An 11,961-nucleotide genomic window follows, 5' to 3' on the forward strand; every position below is an offset into this window, starting at 1 on the left:
AGAAAGAAAGAAAGAAAGAAGGAAAAAAGAGAAAGAATGAAAGACAGACCTAGGAATTAATGTAAGGAAGTAAAAGATCTATATGATGAAAATTACAGAACTCTCAAAGAAGAGATCAAAGAGGATTTCAGAAAATAGAAAGATATTCCTTGCTCCTGTATAGGAAGAACCAATATTGCAAAAATGGCCGTAGTCCCAAAATTGTTATACAGACTTAATGCAATCCCTATTAAAAATACCATCAACGTACCTCACACATAAGGAGAAATCATTCCTAAAATTTATTTGGAACCAGAAAAGACCTACAATAGCAAAAGCAATATTGGGCAACAGAGGCAAGTCAGGAGGCATTTCAGTCCCGGTCTTGAAATTATACTACAAACCTACTGTGATAAAATCAGCATGGTATTGGTGGAAAAAAAAAAAAAAAAAAAAAAAAAACAGACCCAAGGATCAACAGAACATAGTAGAAGATGAAGATACAACTTCAAGCATACTGAGCCATTTTATCCTTGATAAAGGGGGGCAAACATGTTCACTGAAAGAAACATAGCCTCTTTAACAAATGGTGCTGGAAAACTGGCTCTCCACATGCTACAAATTAAAACTAGACCTGGGTCTATCACCTTGAACTAAACTAAAGTAAAAATGCATTGAACATTAAAACAGAAACACTAAATCTCCTTGAAGAGATAATAGATAGAAATTTTGAAGACATAAGGTTAGGCAAGCGGCTCATGAACAAAAAAGAAACTGCATGATAAATACTTCAAAGAATGAACAGCTAGGATCTCATCTTATTTGGAAGTTTGTGTACATCAACAAAGGGAAAAGAAAACCCACAAATTCGCAAAATATCTTAATGAATAATCACTCAGACAAAGATCTTCCATCTAGAATATATAAAAAACTAAAAAAATTAGGGCTCACAAGTTTAAAGACCTGGTCCAAAAATGGGAATCTGAGATGAATACACACTTCTCAGAGGAAGAAATACAAGAGGAAAACAAATACCTGAAAAAATGTTCCACATCACTGGCCATTTGAGAAATGCAAATTAAAACAACATGGAGATACCATTTTACCCCAGAAAGAGTGGCTATCATAAAGAAATCAACTAATAACAAATGCTGGAGAAGCTGTCAGGGGAAAGAACCCTTCTCCACTGTTGATGAGAATCTAGATTGGTAAAGCCCCTTTGGTAATCAGTGTAGATACTCCTCAGAAAACTAGAACTGCAAATCCCATTGAATACAGCTATTCCCCTTTTGGGTATTTTCCCAAAAGTACTGAAAACATCATACCATAGTGATATATGTGCACCTATGTTTATAGCACACAATGTGTCATAGCCAAATCTCAGAAACAATCAAAATGCCTATCACCTGAGGAACGGATGAGAAAGATGTGGTATTTTTATACAATGGAGTATTACTCAGCTATGAAGAAAAACTCAAAGTTTTCATAGGTATGTGTATGCAACTAGGGTCTATGCTTATAAGTGAAATAAATCAGACCTACATGCATAAATATCATATTGTCTCCATAGTGTAAGAACCTAAAACAAGAAATAAAACCTGAAAGGTATAAGAGATATAGTAAAACAGAAAGAAATGGAACTTATGAATTAAACAATGAAGATGAGAGAAAGGAGAAAAGATGGGAAAAAGGCAGGGGGAAAAGCATACAAACTATATACAGGATGGTTGATACAATTGTACTATTAATCTCCATCAGTTTTTCAAAAATAGCAGTTAATGTGTAGAATTTTCACCTTGACTAGCTCTGTATGCTGATATCTATGATCTGAGCAACTACATCGAGGACAGCAATGTGTAACACCAAAACCATTCTTGAATAGCTGGCATCTTGGTGTTCTAAATGTGTACCATTTCTCATGTCATATCAATTATTACTATACTCTCTTTAAAATAAATTTTTAAAAAAGGTATAAAAGAGAGAGAGACAAAAGCAAAACTTTAAGCTTTCTTGCAAAGGAGCAGTATCTGCAATCATATGTCCAATCTTACATAACTATACCTGTTAATCTCAGCAACAGATTTGATGGTGAATATACATAACATAGCAACCATTGTTGATCAGCTATTCTTGTTCTGAAAATCTGTAACATATGCATTGATGTATGTCACCCTGTTATTGTCCTTTTTCTGATACTTGTTCCTGCTTTTGTTTTTACTTTTCAAAATAAAACAGAGTAAAATTTGTAAAAAGTATATATGATATGATCTTATTTTACGGGGGTGGTTATTAAACAAATGAAGCTAGCAGTCCTGATGTAAAAAGAATGGTTGGGGCTGGGGAGATAGCTCAGTGGTCTAAGAACTTGCCTGGCAAGCTCAGTGTCTGGAGTTTGGTCCCTTGTACTGGATGCTATGCCCGGCCCAGAACCCCAGGGGTGCAGTGTAGGGCACCAAAACCAGGCATTGTGGCAGATGCTTGTAATCCCAGCACTGGGGAAGCTGAGACAGGAGGATCCTTGAGAGTTCAAGCTCTGGTGAGACCTTGTACTTAAAAAAAAAAAAAAAAAAAAAAGAAGTGATGCAATCAGAACTGTAGGGGTATTCCTGAAATCTAGCATTTTAAAAAAGTATAGATGGTCAAATTTAATAAAGATCTAGACAGCAGATACTAGAGCAGAAGAAAGCCGTTTTAGTATAACAAAGTAATGCCAAATTCAAGCTGAGTGTGCTAAAAGCAAGAGTCACATATGTGGAACTGCAGTACTTTATTTTTGCCTCTTGTGTGATTACCTGGGTACTAAGTTTGATGCTGAGCCAACAGTCGGACGGCCCGGCTCACGCATCTCCTTCTGCTGCTTCGCCGGGCGCGCTCAGGTGGGCCTGGCTGGAGACACAGTAAGGGCAGCGCGTGCCGGCGCCTCACCCTAGGAAGAGTGCTCCGCAGCTGCTGCGAAGTCTTCACATTGGTTTTCCCACAGGATCATCCTTTAGCAAGTAAAATAAAAATGCCCAAAATAGTGAGACGAAGTAGTTGTTTATAAGAAATACTGGCAGTTTTAGTCTGCAGCCGTGTTTGCTATATTAAAAAAAAAAAAAAAAAAAAACTTTCCATGGTTTCTTAAACTCTCGATATCATTTAAAACTACACTGCATAAATCAAAAATTTTTTTCTTATTGTGTTAGCTAAAGATCAAAATGGAGATTTCAATATATATGTATGATTCAGTACACTTTTAGAAATTTTTACAAAAGACAGCTGCAATCTTCCCCTTTCTGAACACCAATAGAACTCAAAAAGCAGTTCATAACCTAAAAGCAATCAAGTCTGATCTTTCAGCCTCTCCGAGGGGTCCCTCTCATTGGACCATTCCAATCGCTTTCACGATTCCAGGGAGAGTAAGCACAGCTTGAATATGTACCTCTAACTAAACCCGTCAGACCTCTCCGTGTCCAGCTGCCTGTTAACCATCTGGCATTGGACATGCTATTAACACACCAGTACATACATCCCAAATGGGCACATCGTCTCTTCCCCAGGTTCGTTCCCAAGTGAAGTTCTAGGCCACTGACTTTCCAGGCCGCTGTCAGCTACTGACTTTGTGTCAGAAATCAGGCCCACCTTCTCCTGTTCCCTTTCCTTTTTCTCTTTCTTGGTCCACAATGGGAGTCTTCCATTGTCTTATTAATGTTTCTAAGTAAGCACAAAACTTGTCCTCATGGGGGAAAGGCAGTGGCTACCGCCTGCGGAGCCTCCATTCCTCCGGATTCTCCCCTCACTTTCCTCGGCACCAGCACTGCTGCAGAGGCACCGTTTATCAGAACCATTTCTGTGCTTCCCTCATGCTCCAGGCCTTGGAAGTCAGGGCCCTTGGTGTGAGATGAGGGTGGAAAGCAGGCTCCGGGAATGCTGTGCGCCAGTAAATCAGGGCACAACGCAACCACGATGGGAGGGTGTGCAATGAGCTACCTGGGAGGCAGAGGACACCACGTCTTGGTCAACTGGGGGAACATAGCAAGGTCTTGTCTCAAAATAAGTAGATTACGAAGTCAGTAAATATAGTGTCAGGAGTGCAGCTCGGAGTAGCACTTGCCTAGCATGTTCAAGATCCTGACTTTACTCCCAGTATCAAAACGCAGACAAAACAAAGTTGCTAATCTAATGGACAGGATTTTCCTCCAGGATCTCTCAGTCTGCGTCCTGTCTTCCTGTCTGGGCTCATTGTACCTGTCACATGGCATCTTTATCTTCTTTATGCTCTTTGAAGCTCAGGGAGCAAGCGGCGGAGCTTTGCTGGAAACTGAACCATTCTCTAAATATTGTTCTTTCTTTTTTTGTCCTAGAACACACTGTAAAACAGCAATTTTAGATTGTTTTGTAGATTATTTGGAGCAGCATCCAAAATGTGATATATATGACCCACAAATCTAAAGAGACCCACTAAATAGTGGGCGTACTTAAATGATAACAGAAATCATCGGCTTATCTTTCCCTCCATCGGTTCCCTGGGCCAGCAGGCCTCCCAGAGCTCTACAGGGACCGGTCTTCACATCTGGGGAGTTTTGGCCCCTGAAGTCCTGATCTGCATACTTCCTGCTAAGGTTTCTTCATCCTCCCTTCTTCCTCTTTCCCCTTCCAGCCTTCTTTATTTCTCCTTCCTTCCTTCCTTCCTTCCTTCCTCCTTCCTTCCTTCCCTCCCTCCCTCCTTCCTACTTCCCTCCCTCCCTGCCATCCTTTTTCCCTTTATTCTTTCTTTCTTTCCCTTCTGATGACACTGGGAATGAAATCCAGGACCTTCACACAGAGCTGCATTTGCAGCTCCCCTTTTTATTATTTTGAAACAAGATCTTCTAAATTGTCCAGTGTGGGCATGAGCTGGGGATCCTCCTGCCCCAGCTTCCAGAGCCTCTTGTCATCCCGACTTGGATCACTGCTACCAAAGCTTCTTGGTGGCTGCTAGGGTGCTTCTCAAGTGCCACAGCATCACATAATCCAAAAGGATCAGACCATCTCAGGAGATGCTGAGATGAACCAGGATTCTGGCGGTTAAGATCCAGAGCGAAACACTGGCATGGCTTTCAGGTGAGATAAATTTCTGATGTTACTGGTTGAAATAAAATTATTACTTCTGATGGTTTCTGCATACTACAGATGGGAGAGAATACAGAATTGCCTGGTCCTAAGAGAAGTGTTCAGTTTTTAAAAGAAGAAGCGCTGCTGCCTGGCCCCTGAGGTTCAAAGAGCGCAGGGAAGAGCAAGACGCGACACGACAGGTCTGATGAGCCCAGACGGGAAGACAGCGCAAGCTGCTCGGCGTCTGCAGAAAAGCTTTGCCCATGACATGGCTGACACGCCTCCCCAGCCCCAGTACAAGGCGCCAGGAGATGAGCTGAACTCACGTGGAAAAGCTGCCACAATCAGAGCCATCTTGTGGAGAGGCTGGCAGGAATTCGTTCTGCTTACCCAGCACATGTTTATGTTCTCTACAAGTCAAAAAGGCAAGTGGAATGGAGGTGCGCTAACGTGCTGCTGCTGCTTCCAGTATCTGGTGGTGCCGCCGATGCTGTCCTCTGTCTGTACTTTCTCCAAGGGAGCTGCTATTCTGACTGACGCTGCACCTGGCGGAAGGGAGCTGGAGTTCCGCAGCGTCACTTTGCCATCATAGTAACTTCCACGCTCTGGGTCTGAGTGCAAATGTCACTATTTTGTTAGCTGCAAAATATTTCTATTCCAATTAAATATTCTGGAATTCACAACAATCACAGACTAAGTGAATGCAATTGGTGGTTAGATCAAAAATCTATTTACTATTTAACGCAGCTAAAACTCTATTATGACTTAAGGCCACAGAGAAACATCTATTTTCTCAGGGCTTAACGTTAGTTCAGAGGAAGTGGTCAATAACCCCATCCCAAATAGAGAATGACGGTACCCACCTGTAACCTCAGCACTCAGGAGGCCGAGGCAGGAGGATGGCAGGTTCAAGGCCAGCCTAGACTACATAGTGAGACCCTATCTCAAAACAAGCAAACAAAAAAATCCATCCCACCCTCACCTTTCCATTTCTCCAGTTTACATCTAAATGGGCAAAGAATAGCAGCTCCCTTGGAGAAAGTATAGACAGAAGGGCAGTCCCTGTTCATGGTGGAGTTAGTACATTTCTCCAGGGCTCCCGTCCCCCATGAATCAGGCCTCAGCGCCACACCAGTGGAGCGCCCTTATCCTGGGACAGAGAGGCCTGCGGAAGTGAGGCGAGTCCAGCCTCTGTTCAGTGGAGCTTGGACTAGCATTATTATTTACACAGACTAAGAAGGGCTTCCAAGGCATTTTATCATCAGAACTTCTCAGCTTTTATGAAGATGCCCATTAAATAGGTTCTCAGCCAGGGAGGTAGCTCAGTGGCATAAGTGCCTGCCTGGCATGCTTAAGGTCCTGAGTTCAATTCCTGGTATCAAAAAAAAAAAGTTTTCATTACTCTTTGGCTCCCTGCCTCTGTGCCGGCCCTTCACCCTGACTCTGCTAATGAAGTCCTGGCGTTGGGGCCCACTGTTCTGCAGCTGTTCATTCCCACTGAAGTCAGGGACCCCGTGGCTGTCGGCATATCCCACCTGCGCCCTGCAGCAGGGCTGAGGAAAATCACACAGTGCCACAGAAGTGCTGACCCTCAATCCTTCCATTTATTCCTCAGTTCCTGGGGTTAAGGGAGGGGCCTTTCATTAATTAGGGACAGGGACAGGAGTCCACTTCAAAATGCACACCAGAATTTTTAGGTTCTTTTGTTTATTTTAGAGAGTTCACATCATCTAAATGTTGCAGTACACGGCCACAACTCCATCCACATGTCCTTGAATGGACCGAGCAGACAGGAAGAGTCCCAGTTATTAACTCTGCCACATGAACATGTGGCCTCTCCTCTCATTCAGCCCCAGTTCCACGTATCGTACCTTAGCCTGTTCTTCCTCATCATACCTAATTTGATGTCCATATGGACTAACAGAATCGGCGGTTCCTTTCATGTATCCACCTTCTTTTGAGTTTGGCTTTCTGGTTAGCATCTTAGTCTATGCTAATTGTACATCTCGTTATAAATAGCTTCACAAAGAAAATGCAGTTGAGACATGAGGGAAACCGATACACTTTTGTGAGATTATTCTTAGTGAAAATAATTATTATGTTAATGATTCAATTTTAAAATGAGGAGGAGCTGCTTTTGCTTGTGAGATATGAAGCGAAGCTTAGGAATTTGGAGCACTCTGAGCTCAGAGACCCAGCCAAAACAGTGACAAAATGGGAAGTTCCGGCTCCATGCCTCGGGCACGACAGATGCCCAAGAGCCTGGCTAGAATAATGTAACCAGGAGAAATTTCTGTGCTAGTGATTGTTCCAGGGATGGCACCAGGGATGGAACTTGGGTCCCTTCACCACAGTTGCTGTAGAAAAAGTAAGTATTTCCTTTAGTGTATATTCCAAACTGTGTGACCCACTATGTCAGGGCTGCTGTCACAAACTGGTTATTATTTCTTTATGGTAAAAACACTCCGAGTCCTTTCTTCTTTTCTCTTCTTTTCTTTCTTGCTCTTCTTTTCTTTCTTTCTCTTCTTTTCTTTCTTTCTCTTCTTTTCTTTCTTTCTCTTCTTTTCTTTCTTTCTATTCTTTTCTTTCTTTCTTTTCTTTCTTTCTTTCTTTCTTTCTTTCTTTCTTTCTTTCTTTCTTTCTTTCTTTCTTTCTTCTTTCCCTTTCTTTCACTTCCTTCTTTCCTTCCCTCCTTCCTTCCTTTCGGTTTGGTGCCAGGAATTGAACTCGGGCTCTTGCACCTGCCAGGCAGGTGCATGCTGCTGAACTCCATCCCGGCCCTCAGAATCCTTCCTGCCAGCTTTCTGCCAGGTACAGTGTGTGGCTGGTACCTAGTCCCCTCCTGTCAGTCAGCACACCCTCACTGCTCCTCCTGCTCGCTTGGAGCGTGCAGATGACACTTTCCCCGCGGGATGAAATCCTTCAAACTGGATCCCCGTAGAACATTAGGGTTGTATTTCTTTTTTTTTAATTATTATTATTAAGTTTACTGGTACATATTAGATATACATGAAGATCTTATTCAACATAGGGAACTTGTACTGGTACATGATATATTTTTAATTTCAAGTTGTATTTCTGAGGGTTGTACCTATATTAGCACCACATTGTCAATATTATGGAGACATCTATACTGGAGTTAGGAAAAATATAAAGCTTGGGAGTGTTTAGTTTTTCATTTATATTTTGTTTTGCTGGCTTTGGTTGATTCACAGACATCTCTAGCAGGCAGTGAGCCGGAGAAGGCTCTTGCCCTCAGGAAGAAAGTGTCTAGGCATGAGGAGAGACTGCTAAGTCCTATAAAGTGCGTAAGGTTAGTGGACTAATGGGAACAACTGGGATGATACATTTCAGAGAGTGTGGTCTGAGAAATTCTTTCCATGACATTTATTTTAAGTTAATCTGATGAGAATAAAAGGGGAGGTGAAGCAGGGAGGGAGGCAAACCACCTTCATGGGAAGAGGCTGCTGCGTAGAACCTGCGGCCTCCGCAGGTGAAGGGAGCGGCCTCACATTCCAGCAATCGGGCGAGGTCTGAATTTTACTTAATGGTTCGGAGGCTGCAAGAGTCATTTCTGGGGTCAAAATCAGAGGAGGAATGGAAGGAAAGGTGGTGAACTGCAAAGCCTGAGCCAAGATGTTCTTATACGCTTCAGAGAAGCTCAGAGCAGTTCTTCAAAACTAAATGGAAGCTGTGAGCCACGGAGATGGCTCCGTAGAATAAGCATCCCCTGGGAAACAAAGGGTCCTGAGTTCAATCCCTAGTACTGCAAAATAAATAAATAACCTCCACCAAGCAGAGGACATTTCAAGAGCTCTGCATCCCTGGAGTCCACACCGTTAATGCAGGTGCTTGCTCTCACGCTTAGTCAGCATTCCTGCAGGGAAGTTTGCAGTTTGGATTCAGAAAGAAGCTTTCCAAAGTTTCCGGTTAACTTCTTCACAATTTAGGTATCAGAACTGAGAGGCAGAATATGGAGGAGTCAGTGGACTTTCACAGGGCAGAGGCTGGAGAGAGGAAAAAGGAGCCCCGAAATCCTTAGGGCATCTCTGAAAGTAAGCACATCAAACCTACGACATTAGTTTTTATTTTATTTGTTTATTTCTACTTCTATTTTTCTTTTCTTTTTGAGGTCGGATCTCACTATGTAGTGCAGCCTGGCCTTGAACTCCCTTCTGTAGCCCAAATGGCCTCAGGTTCACAGCGATCCTCCTGCCTCTGCCTCCATATTGCTGGGATTGCAGGTGGACACCACCATGCCTAGTTGCATGTTAACTTTAAAAAAAAAATTGGGAACTCACTTAGAGAGGCTCGGATTGGGACCCTATGGCAGAACTCCCTGCAGAGCAGGTAGGTACCAGACTTGGCAGGCTAAACCAGGGGCAGAGCATGTACTCAGTGGGGCCCTGGGGTTCATTTCCATGGACTGCAGCCAGAAGGAGCGGAGCACGACAGCCAGACACAAGCCAGGCCCAGCGGCGCAAATTTGACTCGGGCAGATTCCGAGCAGTGAGCTGAGGCATACTGCTAGGCCCAGTGGGGCCCAGACCTAGACGCACACCTATGGGAGCATCTTCTCAAGACAGAGGTGGCAACAGATAGCTGGGGTGACCTAGTCTGCCTGGAAGACTCCAGGCACATCAAAGGGACATGACCAGACAGAACTTGGGGGAACTAATTTAAATGCAAATTCCCAATTTACTATCTGCTTAGCTATATAGCCGTAATGTTTGTTCTTATGGCCTAAAATACAAACCTATTATTTACAAAAGTTTGTCAATTGCTAAATCTCACTACTCATTATTATTTTTGCTAGTTGTATTACTGTAAATTGGAAACCGTATCTGCCTTAACCACATGTTCTTTCTTGGGTAATAATATCAGGAGGTGCTTGTATAATGACCTCACCAAGGCGCTATACCGAAGGACAGAGGACAGTGCCAAACAGAAACCAGTATCTCACTCTCATCAATAGAGAGGGCAGCATCTTGGGAGACACACAAAGCAAGAGCGTCTGATGCAGGAGAGACACCTAAAAACTAGATCTTTACAGAGAGGCTCTGACTGCAGTGATACGGCTCACTACTATCAAATTTTAATTGATATTTAAATTAATTAATTTTAATTAAGATTTAATCCCCCAAAATCACAGCAAACAAAATAAAGAATTCTTTCTGAAATAGAGATGACAAAGTGAAGGAGCAAAATGCAATCCCAAACCCCGAGCCCAAGCAGAACAAATTCAGGAAACACTAGCATAGAAGAAACTGGAAGTCACACACCTGAAATCTCTGAAATAATAGCCTCTGAGGTAAAGAAACAATTGCAGAAAGGTTCAGAGGAAACCAGATCAGAAATAATGTTCAAGTAAAAAGATAAATGATAACCATAATGAAAGAATGGCAAAGTGTTTCTAAAGAAGACACTAATAAAAAAATGGAGGAGAATAGAAAAATGATGGAATCCTTGAGTGAGCAATATAGAAAAGAAACAGAGTGCATGAAGCAGATTTAAAGAGATATTCAGGAAATAAAATACTCAAAAGTTGGCAAAACCATCTGAATGAAAGTGAAAATAGACTTTCAGACCTTGAAGATACCATTGCAGCTAGTACAAAGTAAGGAAAGATCTCTTAAAAAAAAACTAGGATCCAAGAAATTGTAATTCAACAGCTGCAAGACAATGTAAGATGAGCAACATAAGACTAACAGGCATCAGTAAAAAAGAAGGAGTCAATACAAATGATATAAAAAGAATGTGGGCAGAAATAATAGAAGAAAACTTCCCCAATATGGGGAAACAATCTGACATTCAGGCAAGTCAGGCATACGGAACTCCAAATAATATCAAACAATACTACATGCTCCAGGACCTCTGAAAAAGCAGGGATAGCAATCCTGTTCACAGATGATCTGAACTTGAAACCAACAATGATCAAATGAAATAAAGAAAGACACTACATACTGGTTAGCAGAAAACTACAGGAGGAACATGTAACAGTCATAAACATGTATGCACTAAGCATGTGAGCACCCAACTATATAAGACAAATTTTAATGGACATGAAAAATCTAGTATCCAATATCACAATTTTACAGGGGACCCTAACACCCATTTATCTCAAAAACATAGGACAAGCAGATAAAAAATTAGCAAAGAGGTAGAAGAACTGAACCAAACCTATGAACAAATGGACTTAGTGGACACATACAGAATGCTCCACTCAACATCTTCACACACATTCCTTTCAGTTGTACATGGGACATTTTCTAAAATAGACCACATGCTAGTTCATAGATCAAGATTAGCTATATGCAAGAAAACACAAATTACCCGATACATATTATCTGACCACAGTGCAATGAAACTGGAAACTAATGACAAAAGAAACCACAAAACCCCATAAATATATGGAAATTAGATAACACCCTCCTCAGCAATCAATGGGTCACAGATGAAATTAAACAAGAAATTAAATAATATCTACAATCCAATGAAAAATTTGAACACAACTTGTTGGTATATGTGGGATGCACCGAAAGCAATTGTTAGAGGGAAATTTATAGTGGTGAACTGACACATCAGGAAAATGGAACAAGAACAAATACGTACCATAATGCTGCACCTCAAGCTTCTGCACAAAGAACAGCAAACCAAACACAAAGTCCAAAGGTGGGAGGAAATTATAAAGATTAGAGCAGAAATTCATGCAATTTTTTTATTGAGAAATAAATATGAATGAGACAGTTTCATAGCTGATTAATAGGACAGTTTTGATAGTGAAATACACTGTACATTGTTATCTTCTTAGTGGTTATCCATAGCACAAGAAACAGACAGAATATTCAGTCCAAACACTGTTAGTACACCTCTTTCTTCTCATTGAGTTAAGCAAAAGTAGCTGTAAAT

This window comes from Octodon degus, unplaced genomic scaffold (genome assembly GCF_000260255.1).
Source record: "Octodon degus isolate 3935 unplaced genomic scaffold, OctDeg1.0 scaffold00174, whole genome shotgun sequence".
NCBI classification, from domain to species: domain Eukaryota; kingdom Metazoa; phylum Chordata; class Mammalia; order Rodentia; family Octodontidae; genus Octodon; species Octodon degus.